We start from the raw sequence: 19,726 nt of genomic DNA on the forward strand, positions 1-19,726 counted from the left end.
AGCCGTGGTGTGCCCCACTGACTGAAGATTTATTTTATAAGTTGATGGTGTAACTCCCACTAGTGGCAACTTCAAGGTGACCTGCTTAATGTGTCTGCTACAACTTTTGATGACCCTGGCAAATGCTCCGCTCTCAATGATATCCTGTTCTGTATGGCCCACTTCCAGATTTTCTGAGCCTGGTGTGACAGGGTTGACAATCTTGATCCTCCTCGATTGTTTAAATAGTGGATGCTGGTGATGTTGCCCATTCTGATGAGTACGGATGACCCTGCGACTCTGGGAAGGAACAAACGGAGTGCTAGAGCTATGGCCTTTAGTTGCAGACGATTTATGTGCATCCTCTTTATGGAGGAGGACCCACTTTCCGCTGATGGAGAGATCCTGGAGATAAGCACCCCATTTATGTAGGGACGCGTCTGCTGTTATAACAAAGTCTGCTGCTGGTGGTAGAAAGGTTCGTCCTTTTGCGATATCACCTTTCTGAGCCCACCATTGAATGGGATAAACCATTATCTGGGTGATTTCAATTATACTGTCAAAAGTTCCCTGTGCTTGTTTCTACTGCTTGTCTATTTCTTCCTGCAGTGGCCGCATGTGAAGCCTGCAATTTGGGATTAGAGGAATGCAGGAGGATAGCATTCCCAGGAGCGACTTGTACTTTTGAACTGAAACGGTATTTCCAAGGAGGCTGAAGCTTTGTTTGTGTTAGTGTTGAGAACTGCACTGAGGAAGGTTAACTTGTCTTCGGAGTGAGAGATGACTTTAAAATGTTTTTTGTAAAACCTAATTTCTTGAACAACATGAGACATATGTTCGTATGTGCTGTGGCTTTTTGAGATGTTGGGGTTTTTATTAACTAATCGTCCAAGTATGGGAATACTTTAACTCCTCTTTGTCTTAGGCGGGCTGTCACCAGAGAAAGACATTTGTTAAATATTCATGTAGCCAAATTTAAACCGAAAGGGAGTACTTTGTACTGTAAATGTGCACCAGCTACCAGAAATCGTAAGTACTTTTGATGCTTGGGATGAATGGGGATGTGGAAATATGTGTCCTGGAGGACGAGAGATGTCATGTAGTCTCCCATGGTTCAGAAGGTGTAAGATGCCTTTTAAGGTGACCATTCAAAATGACTGCTTTTTTAGATACTTGTTTAGCTTCCGAAGGTCCACTTTTGACCACCAGTCTCCTGACTGCTTCCTGATGAGGAAGAAACAGGTAGTAGAAGCCTATTCCTTTTCGAGTCTTCGAAACTCTTTCTATTGCCCCCTTTATTAACACAAGAGAAACCTCAATCAATAGCTGTTTTAGACGTGGAGGGGATGGTCCATTGGGTGGGAGATTTGGTGGCTTGTTGATGAATTTGAGGGTGTGTCCCCGGGCTATGTCATCCAGAACCCATTTGTCCATTGTTACACCAGACCAGTGATTTAGAAATTGGCAAATGTGACCTCCCAGAAGATCTGATTGGGAGTATGGGGTAGCCAGCCCCTGTGTAAGGTCATTGTTTCCTTGTAGTGTCTCACACCCTGATAGGCTGCTTCCCTCTAGTTGGATGTTTGCAGGCTGCCGAAGGCGGGTGCCTATACTGCAGGGCATACTGGGAATGATATTGCCCTTGACAACCTTGGTAGTGCTGATTATATGGTTGAAATCCCCCTCTATAGGAAAATGTGCTTCTGCCCCTGGCTCCTCGAAAGGGCTGCCTCTTAGTTTGTAGTGTTCCCAAGGATGTGGCAGTATCAGTATCAGTTTTGATAGCTTGAAGAGCATCATCGATGTGTTTCCCGAATATTGATTTGCCATCGTAAGGCATACCTAAAATTTTGCTTTGTACCTCTGCTCTAAAGGATGTAGATTTTAACCAGGATTGTCTTCTAAGTATAGCTGTGGCCGCCAACTTCCGAAATCCTGTTAAGGAAATATCAATGGTACAGCCCATTGCCTCAGTCGAGGCTAACTCTCCCACTTGGAGAATCTTTCTGGCTTCTTTTTTAGACTCATCTGGCAGAAGATATATAAATTGTGACATATCTGACCACATTTGTCTGTTGAATCTTGCTAGAATTTTCAGTGAATTAGCTGCACGAACTGCGAGTCCTGCCATACTTGAGAATTGCCTCCCAATGGAATCAAGGCAGCACCCGTCTCTATCTGGTGGTGTGGTGATAGGTGTGGAGAGGTTTTTGGAGCGCCTTCGAGCTGCTTGACTAATAACAGAATCTGGCTTGGGGTGACCTTCTAAGCATGCTGGTGCATCATCTGGTACTTAGTATTTTTTATGTAGTCTGGGAATGACTGCTGGCATAGTGGCTGGATTTTTCATAGTGTGAATACCCTCTTGCCAAATGAAATCTGTTATGGGTATTGCCTTTTCCGACTTTTTCATGTACTCCTTAAAATCATGTAAGAAGCAGACTGTCTGCTTGGAGGTTAAGGGCAATTCACATCTCTTTGCTGCATGTTCCTTTATATTATGAAACCCACCTACATCGTCTGGTGGTGAGACTACTGGAGGTGGTAGAGGCTGTGATGGTGGTTGTATAGTGTAATCATCCCACTCAGTGGTAGCTGATGCCAATCCTTTATTTCGCCTTCTTCTTCTTGTTCCTTTTCTGAGGTATCATGGTCATCTGCTGGTGGTCTGCCAACGGTAGTGTTGACAATGGGGGCACTGATAAAGCCAGTGTGGTAGGCCGAGTGAGTGGCGCTTGAGGCAGTGATCTTACAGGTGTGTGAAAGCGCAATGGAGGCACAGATGGAACAGGTTCAGGGAAACTTTTGTAATAATCTTGGAGCATGGCTTGAAGATTGAATATCAAGTCTTGTGGCATTTTGACCGTTTGCTACTGGTGACCTTGAGGAGAGTAAACCTGATATTGCTCATGTGTGTGTTCATTCATATGTGACTCTTCCTGATAATAATGGTCATCATCTTGGTATCTAACCTGTAATTCTGAAGGGCTTTGAGACACTCCAAAAGGCCCTTCATCATCTGAATCCTCATCTAAGAGATAAGTTGGTGGCAACTGAGTAATTGTGCTTGGTGATGTGTGTTTCAGAAGTATAACTTCTTCTGGGGATATTCCAGAGAGTGACATGCTTCATGTAGGCATTATGGGTGTTGTAGGTGTCTTTAATTTGTCTGTCAAAGGTGACTTAGATGGTTTTGTTGACGACTATTTTTTATTTTGCCAGCAGTAAAAGTAATTTTCATTGAGGAAAACATTGTTGACTGTGGCGCCCTAGATGATGCTTTCGTCAACGGTACTCTCGTCATCGGTGGTGTCATAAATGATACTATTGTAGACGGAGCAGTCGTTGATGTAAATGGTAGTGAAACTGCTGTTGACAAAGGTGGTTTTGGCATTGTCGAAGTCGTTGACGACCTTTTAGATGGACATTTTGACATTGGTGAGACAGGTGCTTTCTTCATAGATGGTGCTGTTGATTATATTTTGTAGGAGACTATGGTCTTCAACGCTAGTAGAGATGAGGAGTTTGTTCTTGGTAATGTGGCTGTGGGAAAAGTCGACGTCATGGTAGTGGATGTTGTTGACGACACTGTTGCCGATGGTGGTGAAATGTTTGATTTTTTTGGGCCAGAAGTAAGCTCTTTCTAAGAGAAACATCCTTTATTACTGGTGGTGAGGACCTTAGATGAATCTTTCTTCTGTGAAAAAATCACTTCAGATTTTTTTGTCTGCAGATGGTGAGACTTTTTAAGGGCCTTTTTGGTGTGTTCTGAAAGCTCGTCTTCCTATGATCTGTCTCTCTTGTGGGCTTTTTCAGTCTTTGAAGAGTCATCACTCTCTGCTTCAGAAACTGGGTGTTCCTTAGATTTAAGTCCCTGTAACCATAAGAGTAGGGAGTCTTCCCTCCCTGACCTTTAGTGTTTTCTAGGGGAATGAACAACAGATCTTGCAATCTTTAACTTTATGCTCTGGATAGAGACAGCAAATGCACTCTCTATGAGCGTCCTCTGAGTGTAATCTCTTTTGTCACAGGTCTTACATGGCTTAAATAGGCTCTCTTTTGGATATTCTGACACAGTGAGGATATTCTAGGCTGAAAGCAGATGAAATTTAAATCCGACCTGAGAAGAATCTTCCTGAAACTAGCATTTTTTAAAAGAAAACCGAGCAGAGCTCAGGGAGACTCCCATCACACGATGTGCAGTAGAACATATGAGGAACTAGAGCCTCTGTGCTGGGGTTTCTAAAGGGTGCTGTTGCCTGATTGGTCACTGGCCAACTTTGGGCCTTCTTTAAAAAGGACATCAATAGGATATTAAGTTGAATTTTGAATTCCCTTTACAGCCTATTATGCTAATATATACTGCTTACTATGATATCATGGGGCTCCCACTTCAACGACGGGATATGATTCAAGCAAGTGAATCTATGAAAGATCCAATACTGGAGAATTATTAATTATTAAAATCCAATTCAATTATGACATCGGATTTCTAATAAATATTAAGCAAAAGTACATTTTAGAAGGGTACTCTTTACCTAACTAAGCTTTCTTGGGGCTAATTTGCATTAGCTCTCCAGCTATTCCCACCCAAAGCTAAGTCTTGAATGAGGTGTGTATTTGTTGTGAAACCAGTCCCAGGAGCACATAATAAGCTTAATTAAATGGGCAGCTATAGTTCTGAGCTCAACAGAATGTTCAGAGCAGGGCTGTGCCCCTCCTATTGAAACTGCAGTTTCAGATCCTGCCAGCCAGGTCTGTCTGAAGCACATGTAAAGGTTTTGTGGTCTTCAAAGGGAGCACACAGGATGCTAGGGCAATTTGTATGCACCACCTGTCTAGCTTTTGCCCTTACAAATATTTGTCTCTGGGTTTGTTGTGAGTACAGTGACTGCTTTAAAATTAGGGAGGATACTAGGATTATCATAGTACACTATCAACACACACCCCTGGCCCTCAGAGCTCAAGTTTAGGGTGAATGAAGACTTTCACCATTTTGAAAATGCCCAACATATGGCATTTTGGGCCTCTTTGCAGGAAAGCAAACCAAAACTAATACAAAGGTAGATCAAGGCTGGGGTTCGTTACTTCATTGGTCAGAGAGGAACAAGGAGAATTTTAGTGTGTCCCACAACCAAAAGCTGTGAACCCTACAAATCTGGACCTTCAACCAGCCTTCCTTAGAACACTGCTGAACCTGCTCACTGTGTCACTGGATTCAAGCTAGCCTGGCTGATGAAGGGTGATACCCTGGGTCCAAACTGGGCTGGCATGGTGAGCAAAAGAACGATGGATTAAACCCAGATCTGTGACTGGGGGTGAGTGTTTGAAAAGTGTCAACACTCCATCCATCATCCTTTTGTGTTGATAAGTTGCCCTAAGTGGGAAGGGTATGCCCAGACGTGGGTCCCTTGCTCACTGTGCCACTGGATTCAATCTAGCCTGGCTGATAAAGGGTGATATCCTGAAACCGGTCCCAGGATGCTTTTTTCCAGTCCAGGGAGATCCTGGCCTGGCAGTTCGGGCTGGACTGTTCTCATGGGAACAGGGTCAAGATTGATTTGCATATGGCTGGGTCCAAACTGGGCTGGCATGGTGAGAAAAAGAACGATGGATTAAACCCAGCTCTGTGACTGGGGGTGAGCGTTTGAAAAGCTTCAACACTCCATCCATCACCCTTTTGTGTTGCTGTACCTGCTGCACTAGACATCTGGGACCTGTTAGAAGGACCTGAGGAGGTTGGATGTCTTTTCACTTCAAATCTGACATCAGAAGGGTCTTTAAGGATCATAAGGCTGATGCTCTAGGTTGCTTCATGAACATAAACATAGCCAAAGAGGACATTTCTGTGAAGAATCCCAGCTGATCAGTGGTGACTGGACCTGTACTGGACTTTGCTGTAGCCCTCTGCCTGACACCATGAGAATTTTGGTGTGCTCCGCCTGAGGTCCTGTGGGCGTTGGACGTGTACTCTTGTGTTATTTAGGCACCAAAGTAACTTTTTCAACACTTTTGCTCCAGAGCTTTAAGGGAACCTAAAGCGACAAGTATCTGACTGGCAGTTCTACCCATAAACAGAATTTCAGGTTTGCCCCGCATTAAGAAGAGTTACTCTGGAGAAAAGTGACAAAGTCATTTTTCAATTGGGACGTAAACACTTTTTTGAACTTCCCTGCTCCCAGGCCTTAGATGGGTCATTCTATTTAGTGTGCCTGACTCCCGGACCTTTGACAGGACCTAACACGATAGTGACTTTTTTTGCTTGTGATAAACACCAATCCAGCGCAAGTAATAAACCACATTGCTACTAAAGCAATCAGGAATGATATACGAAAATTAAGTGGAGACAGCGAAAGGCACTCATATTAGTTTAGAAGTCCTGTAGTGAGGCTTAAATATATAACATAGAATGCACATTGTAGCTAAAACGCTATACAAGATGCAAGGTGATGGAAAGAATTTGAAAGATAGATAATCAATGCAAATGACTCAACATGTACCAGTTTTATCTCCCCTTGAAAATACATACATATGAAAATGACACATGGCTATGCTCAATTGGCTGCCAACTTGGCTGACTGATAAACCTATGTATGAGAATTGTTGTATACCTCTGATCCATGACCCTCACACCATAATGCTGATGAACACAGTAATGCACAAAAGTAATGTAATTGCTGCTGAAAATGAGCCTTTTTTTTAGCATGATTACCCCAACTTTTTGCCTATTGACAGTATGTTTTGACTGTGTTCACTGGGATCCTGCTAACCAGGACCCCAGTGACTGTGCTCTCTCTCATTAAACTTGGTTGCTTGGAATACAAACACCCCACATTTGGCATACTGGTGCCCCCTTGTAAGTCCATAGTATATGGTAACCAGGACATTGGGGCACCAGGGGTCCCTCATGGGCTGCAGCATGTACTGTGCCACCAATGAGGAGCCTATGCAAAGTGTATCTGCAGGGCTGCCATTGCAGTTTGCGTGAAAGGGTGCATATACCCTTTTCACTACAGGTCACTGCACCAGTTCACTGTACGTCACCCCTATGGTAGGCCCTCTTAGCCCAGAAGGCAGGTTGCAGGTACTTTTGTGTGAGGGCAGCCCTGTAGGAACAGAAGTGCCCCACAAACTCCAGCTCCATTTGCATGAACTTTGTGAGTGCAGGGATCCCATTTTACGTGTGTACTGGACATAGGTCACTACCTAGTCCAGCTACATAAAGGTAACTCTGAACCTGGGCATGTTTGGTATCAAACATGTCAGAATTATACCTGTTGCCAGTGTTGGAAGTAGGATTCCATGCACTCTGGGGCCCCTAAGGGCCCCCACATTGCTCCTACCAGCTTTCTGGGGTTTACGGGCAGCCCAAGCTGCTGCCACACCTCAGACGGGTTTCTGCCCTGCTGCTGCTTAAACAGCTCAAGCCCATGAAGGCTGAACAGAGGATTTCCTTTTGGAGAGGGAGGCAACACCCTCTCCCTTTGGAAATAGGTGTTACATGGCTTAGGAGAGGTGGCCTCCCCAAGCCACTGGTATGCTTTGAAGGGCACATTTGGTGCCCTCCTTGCATAAACCAGTCTGCACCAGTTCAGGGAACACCAGTCCCTGCTTTGGCATTAAACTGGGCAATGGAAAGGGGAGTGACTTCTCCCCTGTCCATCACCACCCCAGGTGTGGTGCCCAGAGCTCCTCCAGAGGGCTCCTTGATTCTGCCATCTTGAATCCGAGGTGGGCAGAGGCCTCTGGGAGCATCTGAGTGGCCAGGTCAGGCAGGTGACATCAGAGGCCCCCTCCTGATAGGTGGTCACCTGGCTATGTGACCATTTCCCCTTCCAGGGCTATTTAGGGTCTCCCTCTTGGGTGGGTCCTCAGATTCGATGGGCAAGACTCCAGCAGGACTCCTCTGCACCGTTTATTTTGACTTCTGGCCACTGGAATTGCAACTGGACTCCACAGGAACCTACAATCTGCAGCAACCTCAACAACTTTGTCATGCAACATTGTTTCTCCGGCTCCTTCCAGCAACTGCAATCTTCTGAGAGAAGCAAGTCTTCAGTCTGCACAAGAAGCAAGAAGGATTCGCCCTTGGAGTGAAGAAGTCACTCCCCTGCATCCGCAGGCACCAACAGCAATGATGACCGGCTCCGTGGATCTCCTCTCACCCTGAGCTGCGTGGATCCTGTATCACGGGTGGTGGTCTGGAGTGGTCCCCTTGCCAGCTGTCCACCTTTGGTGGAGGTAAGCCCTCGTCTTCACATGCAGGACTGTACCCCTGTGCACCACGTCTCTTGCAGCTACAAGGCTTGTTGGCATATTCTCCAAGGGATTTTCAGGTTCTGTGTAGACCCAGCCCCCAGCACTCTTCCCTGCGACACACAGACCCCTCTGCATGCTTTTCCTGCAACGCGGGACCTCTTCTCAGGTGTGCTGCATGAGCCTCTCTATGACTCCTGGGCTCTTTGCCTGTGGGTCTTCTGCAGGGGTTGCCTCCTCTTCTTTGAACTTCCTGCACTGCTGAGGGTCCCCTGGGACTCCCCCCATGGGCTGAGTCCCCACTGGACCTTGCTGGTCCCCAGCAGCTCCACATCTCCTCCAACTGCAACATTTGCCTTTGCCAAGGGTTATTGGTGGTTTTTCCACATTACAGACTGACTGCAATCCTTCCTCCGGGATGGGACCTCGACTGCATCACCCAGGAACTCTTCACCTGCTCCAGGGCTGCATTGCTGGCCATCTTCGTCTCCCCGTTGGCCAACTCCTGCATCCACAGATGGGGGGGTAGTGGCTCCTTCCACCACCGGACACCCCAACTGGAACTGGACATGATCCCCTTCTTTTCCACATCTTCCTCTTCCAGGATCCACCTTTTGTTACTTGCAGTCTTGTCTGGGTCTTGCAATATCCTTTTCCGGAGTCCTGTGGGTTGGTTTGGGTAGAACCAGTAACTTACCTCTTTCCTCCTGGTCCCTAGGGGGTACTTTAGTACTTACCCTTGGGGTTTCCTAGTACTTCCAGCTCCCCTCTACCGATCCCACTTCCTTGGGAGGGGACTCACCATCGCATTCCACTTTCTTAGTATATGGTTTGGTCTCCCCCTAGGCCTTCAGTATTGCCAATTGCTTTTCACTGTTTTCTATTACTTTTTATGTCTATTTCCTGATTGTTACTTTACATATGTCCAAGCAAGCACCCCTATTCTAGTCAGGGTAAGGAGAATCACCCTCAGTTAACCCCTGATCACCCCCTTGGTAGCTTGGCACGAGCAGGCAGGCTTAACTTCAGAAGCAATGTGTAAAGTATTTGTATCAACACACACAGTAACTCAGTGAAAGAACTACAAAATAACACAACACATGTTTAGAAAAATAGGTAATATTTATCTAAACAAGACAAGACCAAAACAAAAAAAATCTAACATACACAAGTCAATGAATTTTTAAAGAATAAGAGTCTTAAATCCTTTAGATAACCGTGAGAACACTGTTAGCCTGAAAAAGTATGTGGGTTGCGTCAAAATAACACTGCACGGGCGAGTGTGTGTCGGAAAAGGCCAGCGACGCGTCGATTTCTCACTCAAAAGTGAGACTGTGTGTCGTTCCTCCTCCAGTCGGGTCGGTGTGCGTTGCTTTTCCTCTCCGCAAGAGAGCGATGCGTCGATCCGGACAGGCACCTCAGGTCCTGGCAGGCTTTGCGTTGATTTTCCGTGCTCAGCGATGTTGCGTCGAAATTTGGTTGCACAGTATCAAGAAACCACACTGCGTGGGGTTTGCGTCGTTAACAGCAGCCGCTGCAGGTGTTGCGCGTTGTTTCCCCAGCCATGTTGCGTCGATCTCCCAGCCGCGATGCAGGTGGAGAGTCAATTTTAGCCACAAGGCCTGCAGCGAGTCGTTTTTCAGCCATGAATCGGTTGTTGCGTCAAAGGTTTCCAAGCACTGCAGTCTTTGCGTGGATTTTGATCCTTTTCCACCAGCTGCACCTTTCAAGGGCCCAGGGACAGGTTAGGGCACCACTTGGCAGGCAGGACTCTCAGCAGAAAGCCCAAGTGCTGGCAGAGAGAAGGCTTTGCTGTCCCTGAGACTTGACCAGCAGGGTGCAAGCTCAGTTTCAAGCCCTTAGAGATACTTCACCAGTTGGAAGTCACACAAAAGTCAGTCTTTGTCCTCTCTCTTAGGTAGAAGCAGCTACTGCAGGCCGACCCAGCAAAGCACAATCACAGGCAAAGGGGTAGTACTCCTCCTCCAGCTTCTCCAGCTCTTCTCCTTGGCAGAGGTTCCTCTTGGTTTCAGAAGTAAACTTATTTCCAGAGGTTTGGGTGCTCTTCTTATACCCATTTCTGCCTTTTGAAGTAGGCTTAAGTTTCAAGATCCGGCCTTGGCCAGGCCCCAGACACACACCAGGGGGTTGGAGAACGCTTTGTGTGAGGGCTGGCACAGCCCTTTCAGGTGTAAGTGACAACTCCTCCCCTCAGTCCAGATGGCTCATCAGGATATGCAGGCTAGACCCCAGCTCCCTTTGTGTCAGTGTCCAGAGGAGAGGTGCAAAAAGCCCAACTGTCAAACAGACCCAAACGGGGAATCCACAAACAAGCAGAGTCACAGAATGCTCTAAGCAAGAAAATGCCTACTTTCTAAAAGTAGAAGTTCTTCAAACACACTATCTAAAAACCAACTTCACTAAAATATGTATTTTTATATTGTGAGTTCAGAGACCCCAAACTCCAGATGTCCATCTGCTCCCAAAGGGAATCTACACTTTAATCATAGTTAAAGGCAGCCCCCATGTTAACCTATGAGAGAGATAGGCCTTGCTACAAATTTGCCAGTATTTCACTGCCAGGACATGTAAAACATATTAGTATATGTCCTACCTTGAACATACACTGCACCCTGCACATAGAGCTACGCAGGGCCTACCTTGGGAATGTCTTACATGTAATGAAAGGTAAGCAGTGGCAGTGGCATTATCCAAGGAAGTTAAAAACCTAGGAATCACCATGGATTCCAAGTTAACTATGAATGCCCAAGTAGACAAATTAGCACGCACAAGCTTCATCACCTTAAAGACTTTACGACGCATCTTCCCCCACCTCGGATTTCCACACAAGGTGCAAGCTACTATCTCACTTGTACTATCCAAACTGGATTATGCCAATAGCCTCTACCATTGATCATCTCTATCTGTTATGAAAAAACTAAAACGTATCCAGAATTCCGCAGCCAGGCTACTACTACATATAAAGCCGCAAGCCCACATCTCCCCTGCCTTGAGAGCACTACACTGGTTACCCGTTGCCAGAAGATGCACTTTCAAGCTGCTTTGTATCACCCACAAAGCTATACATGGAACAGGACCGCTTTTTATCAGAAAGAAAATGACCAAATACATCCAACAAAGAACCCTCCGCTCAAGACTGGCACCCCGCCTTAGAACACCACCATACAAGAAAAAGACTATAGGTGGTACATCCTTCTCCGTCCAAGCAGCCAAACTATGGAATTCATTACCCCCAACTATAAGAGCCACCGATAACTTTCTGGTCTTCAGAAAACTACTCAAGAGTTGGCTCTGTCCTTCATAACCACCTTTTTCAAACAACTATGAACTGCATATGCCTATGTGGATAAATATTTTTTTCAGATTATATGTATATTTCTATTTAGTTATAGTTTCTTTGGAAAATATGTATTGCTACTATGTCATAACAATAAAATACACACACACTCTTTAAACCTGTCTGACTAAGTATTTTTTACCCATGATTCTAATTATGTATTGTATGTGCATATGTGTGTGTGTGTGTGTGTGTATATATATATATATATGTGTATGTGTATATGTTGTTTCTGTGCTTGGCATGTTCGTGGATCATTGCATGGCTCCTGGTTTTTTTGGGTTGTTATACTAGATATCTATGAATTCCTGCTCTCATCTTATCACACTTATCTACTCATCACTCTTATGTCATGTCTCTATCAAACTATCCTCCATTCTCACTCTGACTCATCCCAAATCCCTTCTACCACTTTCATCTCCTAAATATCTCTGCCTAAGCTCTTCCCTCCACATCTAACTCACCAAACCTCACTCGACCTCTGTGACCTCCCACACAACCCTACTAAATTCTCCTGCATTCATCTCACCCTGCTACTATGCTCTCCCTAACCCTTCCACATACTCTTCCCCCTCCACCCCCCTTTACTCATCCCAAGCCTTTGGGTTGAGTAAATGAAGGATATACTCCCAATTAACACCTCTGGATTTATTTCCTCCTCCACCCCTCCATTACTCCAGTCTAACTAACAAACTCTCATATCCGCGGCTCAAATTAACTCATAATAATACTAAAACTGTACTCATTATTTAACGATACTAATCCATCACTAATTCTTGTTGGGTTCCGGAGTAGCGTGCAACTCATCGAAAAGCGCTTCGACACCTCGTCAGGGGTAGTAAGCGCTATATAAATACGATTACAATACAATTACAATATATAGTGGGTTTACTTACCTCCTATTGGATAATTGCCTATCTAGTATGTTAGTATTTGTGTCACTAAAATATAGTGCCTTTGTTTTTGTAACTGTGTGGTTTGTTTAAGTGTGTGTAAGTGCTGTGTGACTACAGTGGTATTGCATGAGCTGTGCATGTCTCCTAGATAAGCTTTAGCTGCTCATACACAGCTAGCTCTGGCTTCAAGACACTGCTTACACTTCACTAATAAGGGGATACCTGGACATGGTATAAGGTAATAATACCATAGGTACTCACCACACACTAGACCATCTTCCTACAGATGCCTTAATGATATTCTTGTTTCACTCAGCTGCACATTCTTCTACCTATGGCTTACTATTTTAATATTTAACCTGGATCTATTCCGAACAGGGTCCCAATCATGAATGGATATGTATGGCTATGCCACAGTATTATCTTTAGCTCTATCTATACATGTTAAATCTGAAGGATTGTTGTGTCTGCTCTAAATACCGTTGTATTTGTTCTTTAAATTATTGTAAATGCCAATGAACACATTAATATATATATTTAATGTACCAACATGTTACACTAAATATAAATTATATCATATATTTCTTAGGCATGCTTTACTTTTTACTCTTCTGTATGTATACTTTATATATTCCCTTGTGACCTATACCATGTGGACACTTGTTTCCTATTTTGATTCCACTTAAATCTATGAAGCCTAAAAGACAAAAAGAACCAGGAACCAATTAGCACATTGATAGTACAAAGCTAATAGGTTAGCGATTTTGTGAACATCTGCTACATAACAGAATTACGCCTAACACAAAAGAGAATTGCAAAAGCAAAAAGCTGCAGTATTCATATACAGTAGACAGTCAATAAAAAATAAATACAAAAAAGAGAGCTATACTTACAAAGGACGTGAAGTTTTCTTTGTCACAGAGAACCTAAACAGTAATAAAAATAATGTTGATTGCACTAAAAACATTTTTTTTCTAGCAACATTAAGCAGTATATATCCTGATATAAATGTAAATGTAATTGAATGAATATGAAAAAAAGATTATGGACCATGGAGTACACAGAAGAAAAATAAGACAAAGAGATAAGAAAACGTAATGCTACTGAAGCACAGAGGCTCTATTGCCTTTTGGCTAGATTTGCGCTATAGGAATATTATATACATGCATACACAAAAGGGCTATTTTTTAAAAGGTATACGAAAAGTAAAAATTGGGCATAGGAAAGTAGAGCGAGACTGGCAGAACGAAACAGAACAAAAACATGGATGAAGAGTAAAGCTGGGAAAGATATGGGGAAAAAAATGGTGAAAGATGGGTATTCAGTGTCTGTTAGTGCCAGACAAAAGAAAAGGGGACATTATTAGTGCAAAATGGTTGTGCAGGAAAGTATGAACAATACAAAAGAGTAAAGAAAAAGTTGCTTCCTTTGTAACATCTTTCTGATGGTTACAAATTCCTGCAGATTCCTCCTATCAACCTCTTTCCAAGGTCCAAAACTGGATCTTGGAATTGTTTAGCCATGCCTAGTCAGTTGCACCAAGTGCTACCTTAAGACATCAGTCAAGGATCCATACTGCATCACTTGAAGTGACGGTTCACATGTATATATGGTGCCACAGGTGTTGGGTGTATCAATGGTGCCCATCTTTTCTGAGCATCCCTGGAGACTAAGGATGCAGCAGGCAGAGACATAAAACGAAAACACAAACAATAAAGGCAATCATATCTAGGGGTGGGCATTTTTCAATCTGTGGCATGAAGATGAGAAACCTTGGACAATTAAGCCCAGTTTCTCATCTGATACCTAAAAAAACACAGAATACCCTGAAGTAAGTATTCCCGATTCAACAAAGTGAGGAATATGAGCAACTGAGAATATCTATGGTGTCCAGAACTGTCATGGTGACAATAATTTAAGTACCATGGTGGGCATTTCCTGAAGTTAATTACAGTACCCGGACCAGTATTTGAGGACTATTTCCTCATCAGGGAAACCTATGTGTGGCTCCTACCTCCTTAAGTGCCAGGAAGGTCCAGCAGACATGTGTGGTGACCAGGGGAACAATGCATGGGAAGCTTCTTTTACAAGCACTGACAGATGTCTGGTCACTGTAATTACCGTAATGCAATGATCATTAAGATAACTGCATTGCCGGGCCCTGGACAGTGCTTCTAAAATCTCTGGTGATGGGCTTCTTTTTTCACCCGCAGAGTAAACCTAATTCTGATCTGCAGGTGAAAGTTAACTGCCAAATTGCACCTGTGTTTGTCTAAAATTCACCAAGAAATATCAGTGACCTCTAATCATATCCTCGTGAGAATGGACAGGAGGGCGATAAGGAATCTGATTATGACTCCAGAAACAAAAATAGAGAAGGTAAGGAATAGTTTCTTAGCTGTAACTCTCGTAGGCATATTTCCATGATAAGTCATAAGCACTGAATAGCCCCGCCCACGGGTGGGGACCCTGGAGAAGTTCTTCAATATGTGTTCTTAAGTGGGGAGTTTCACCTTTCTTCAGGAAGGCCTGAAAAGACACTTAAGAAAGAGACAGATAATGCAGCATATATATTTAGGCTACAATGGCCAAATTCTTCATCAGGAAATCCAAAAAGGGCCATTGAAAAAGTATAATTTAATATGTTTTACAAACAGCATAAATCTTCTTCACAAACCCCTTTTCTTATAATAGAGATAAGGAAGAGCAGGGCAGTGTAGACACATAGGCTGCCATTATATCGCTAAAATAGAGACTGTGCCTTTAAGAACCTTGAGGCAACCTATATCCCATCATGCTCAGCTGGTGGCAGTTCCTTCAGTTCTTTTTGAAGGCTATGTGAAACCTATGAAGATTGTAAGAGTACCTCTGAACACTCTACTGGGGAGGAGGGGGATTACTTATGACTTATCATGGAAATACCCCTACGAGAGAACACGAGTTACAGGTAAGAAACTATTCCTTCTCTCGTAGGGGATAGCACTGAATAGAGTAGCAATCCCATCCCTGTAGATCACGGTGGAGAAGACATGGGACCCTTTGGCAGGTTAGGCAAACAGATTTCTAAGAGAGGCCTGTCCTACTTGAGCAGAAGATCTAGTATCAGAGTCTAGGCAGTAGTGTTTGGTGAAAGTATGTACTGATTTCCAGGTGGCTGCTTTGCAAATCTCCGGAATCAGGATGTTACGAAACAAAGCAACAATAGCTGCCTTTCCCGTAGTAGAAAGTGCTACAGGTTTAGCTATTAGAGATTTATTAGCCTTTTGATAGCACAATAAAATACATGAAACTATCCACCTAGAGATGAATTGTTTGGAGGAGGCCAAACCAGTGCGTAATTGACCATAGTTAATAAACAAGTGGTCCGTTCGGCGCATATCTTTAGTTTTATCGAGATAAAATTTCATAACTCCAGAGAGTGGAGAGATCCTTCTGCTAGAGTAGAGGGATTCTAAAAGAAAGTAGGTAATGAGATGGTCTGGTTTACATGGAAGTCCAACACTACTTTAGGAAGAAATTTCCGGTGACTTCTTATAACCACTTCACTGGAATGAAAGACAGTATATGGTTCATGAGAGCATAGTGCTTGTATTTCATTAACCTGGCGAGCTGATGTTATCACTACTAGGAAAGCTGCCTTCCACGTGAGATGTTGTAGGGAAGCCTTGTGGGTGGGTTCAGCGGGAGCTCACATAAGGCAAGAAAGCACTATATTAAGTTTCCAATGAGATGAGGGTTGCCTATTGGAGGGAAAACCTTCTTTAACTCCTCTAAGAAAATCCTTTATGACTGGGATTTGGAAAAAAGAAGTTTGTGATTGACATTTTCTGTAGGCAGTAAGAGCTGCCAGATGAACCTTTATGGAAGAGAATTCTAAGCCAGATTTACCGAACTGTAGAAGGTATGGCAGGATCACATCTCCTTGGCAGGTAGTTGGGTCCACGTTCTTAGAGGAACACCAGATGCAAAATCTCTTCCATTTGAAAGCGTAAGCAGAGTGCGTGGAAGGCGGCTTTTTGAGGATCTCTATACAGTCTTCTGGCAGGTTTAAGTGTCCATACTGCACTAGCTCAGGAGCCTGCTGCCAAATTCAAGGAAGAGAGATTGGGGTGTACCATCTGGCCTCCGAATCTGGTTAGTAGGTCTGGTCTGCATGGCAGCTTGAGAGGTGAATGAAGCGATCAGTGAAGAAGGTCTGGGAGCCATTATTGCCTTGGCCACTCGGGTGCTGGAGTGGGACAGCTTAATCAGTACTGCCAGGATCAAGGGAATTGGTGGAAAGGTGGAAAGAAATTTGCCGGACCAGTTGATCCACAGGGCATTCCCCACAGGGATGTACTACTGGATGGAAAGTTGCAGCGTCTTTTGTCCTCTGGTGTGGCAAAAAGGTCTATAGAAGGGGTGCCCCACAAGCGGGAGATACTTTGAACCACCTCTTCGCGTAAGATCCATTTGTGGTTTTCTTCGAGAGCTCTACTGAGAGCATATGCTTGGACATTCTGGACACCTGGTACGTAAGTTGCTATTATGTTCAGGTTCCTGCCTAAGAGCCACCTCCAAATTCTCTGGGCTTCTAGTGACAACGCTCTGGATCTGGTGCCCCCCGATTGTTCAGGTAATACATCGTAGTTGTATTGTCTGTTTGTACTAGCGGGGTATCAGTGGTGAATGATGAGTAAAAGGCCTTGAGTGCCAGGTGTACTGCACGGAGGTCGAGGAGACTGATATGGTATGTCATTTCTCTCAGAGACAAAGATCCTTGAATGAGGGGGTGATCCAGGTGGGCTCCCCAACCAAGCAGAGAAGCATCCGTCACAATTGTTTGAGCAGGGACCTGCTGGTGGAATGGCATCCCTTCGAGACTGCTTGGAGAACACCACCACTTGAGGGACCATGTAAGGAGAGTGTGATCCTGTCCTCCCAGGTGTCTGTCAGCTGGTACCACTGGTCTTCTAGACATTCCTGAAGAGGCCACATATGGAGGTGAGCATTTGGAGTGAGAAAAATGCAGGAGGCAGTCAAATTTAGGAGAGATGGGACTTCTCCTGCTATTGGATGAGGTGCTTCCTTGAGTCTGACACTTATGAAGGATCGATAAGCGGCGCTCCTCCAAAGGTAACACCTTTGTGTGAATGGTGTTGATGATGGCCCCCAAGTTGTGCGACATCTGTACTGGTGTTGATGTTGACTTGGTAAGATTGACATGAAGACCCAACCAATAAAGGAGATTACACGTCCAATTGAAATACCGTTGGACTTAGTGAGAAGGGGATGCCTTTATAAGCCAATTGTCTAGGTAGGGGTAGACAAAGATTCAGGGGGATATTCTAACTTTGGAGGAGTGTTAATCCGTCCCAAAAGTGATGGTAAAGTGACAGATATACCACCAGCCGTATTACGAGTTCCATAGGATATAATGGACTCGTAATACGGCTGGTGGTAAATCCGTCACTTTTCCGTCACTTTTGGGACGGATTAACACCTCCTCCAAAGTTAGAATAACCCCCTCAGTGTTTTCATAGATGGGCTGCTACTACAGCCATGCATTTGGATAATGTTCTGGGTGTTGACTTGAGGCCGAATGGTAGTACTGTGTACTGGTAATGGTCGTGCTCCTCAGGGAACCTGAGGAACTTTCGATGCTTCCTTTGGGAATGTGGAAGTATGCATTGTGAAGGTTGATAGAGCAAAGCCAATCTCCTTGATGAAGTTGGGGATGTATTTGATGTAAGATGAAGTTTAGGATATATTTGATGTGAAGCCAGTATCCTGAAGTAATCCGAATCCACTTGGCAACTGTGAGATTGAGAATGGGTCTGAATTTGTCTTTCTCTTACTTTGGTACAAGAAAGTATCTGGAGTAAATGCCCGTCCCTCGTTGACTGTTGAGAACAGCTTCTACCACCTTCTTTTAGAACACGATGTTGACTTCTGCCCTGAGCAATTTTAGATGCGAAGTGGACGGCTTTGTGGAATGGATGGCAGTCGGATAGTAAATCTGAGACAGTATCCATTTTGGACAATATTCAAAACCCAGGCGTCTGTTGTGATGCGCTGCCACTCTTCCAGGTAAAATGTAACGCTTCCCCCTACTAGAGTGGATAACAGAAGAGGGGAAGGGAGGACTCAAGGTTTCGAATCTGAGGTTTGTTTTCCACCTTGGGTGGGTGTGAGAAAGTAGCCTCTTTCTAGCCTTGTTACCCCCACTTTTGGCCTGTTTGTGAGTATATGTCAGGGTGTTTTCACTGTCTAACTGGGATCCTGCTAGGCAGGACCCAGTGCTCATAGTGAAAACCCTATGTTTTCAGTATGTTTGTTATGTGTCACTGGGACCCTGCTAGCCAGGACCCCAGTGCTCATAAGTTTGTGGCCTATATGTATGTGTTTCCTGTGTGATGCCTAACTGTCTCACTGAGGCTCTGCTAATCAGAACCTCAGTGGTTCTGCTCTCTCTACTTCACAAATTGTCACTAACAGGCTAGTGACCAATTTCACCAATTCACATTGGCACACTGGAACACCCTTATAATTCCCTAGTATATGGTACTGAGGTACCCAGGGTATTGGGGTTCCAGGAGATCCCTATGGGTTGCAGAATTTCTTTTGCCACCCATAGGGAGATCTGACTATTCTTACACAGGCCTGCCAGTGCAGCCTGAGTGAAATAACGTGGATAACGTCCACGTTATTTCACAGCCATTTACAACTGCACTTAAGTAACTTATAAGTCACCTATATGTCTAACCTTCACCTGGTGAAGGTTGGGTGCAAAGTTACTTAGTGTGTGGGCACCCTGGCACTAGCCAAGGTGCCCCCACATTGTTCAGGGCAAATTCCCCGGACTTTGTGAGTGCGGGGACACCATTTCACGCGTGCACTATACATAGGTCACTACCTATGTATAGCGTCACAATGGTGACTCCGAACATGGCCATGTAACATGTCTAAGATTATGGAATTGTCACCCCAATGCCATTCTGGCATTGGGGAGACAATTCCATGATCCCCGAGTCTCTAGCACAGACCCGGGTACTGCCAAACTGCCTTTCCCAGGGTTTCACTGCAGCTGCTGCTGCTGCCAACCCCTCAGACAGGTTTCTGCCCTCCTGGGGTCCAGCCAGGCCTGGCCCAGGAAGGCAGAACAAAGGACTTCCTCAGAGAGAGGGTTTCCCTTTGGAAAAAGGTGTTAGGGCTGGGGAGGAGTAGCCTCCCCCAGCCTCTGGAAATGCTTTGATGG

The sequence above is a fragment of the Pleurodeles waltl genome, chromosome 8, assembly GCF_031143425.1.
Source record: "Pleurodeles waltl isolate 20211129_DDA chromosome 8, aPleWal1.hap1.20221129, whole genome shotgun sequence".
NCBI lineage: Eukaryota > Metazoa > Chordata > Amphibia > Caudata > Salamandridae > Pleurodeles > Pleurodeles waltl.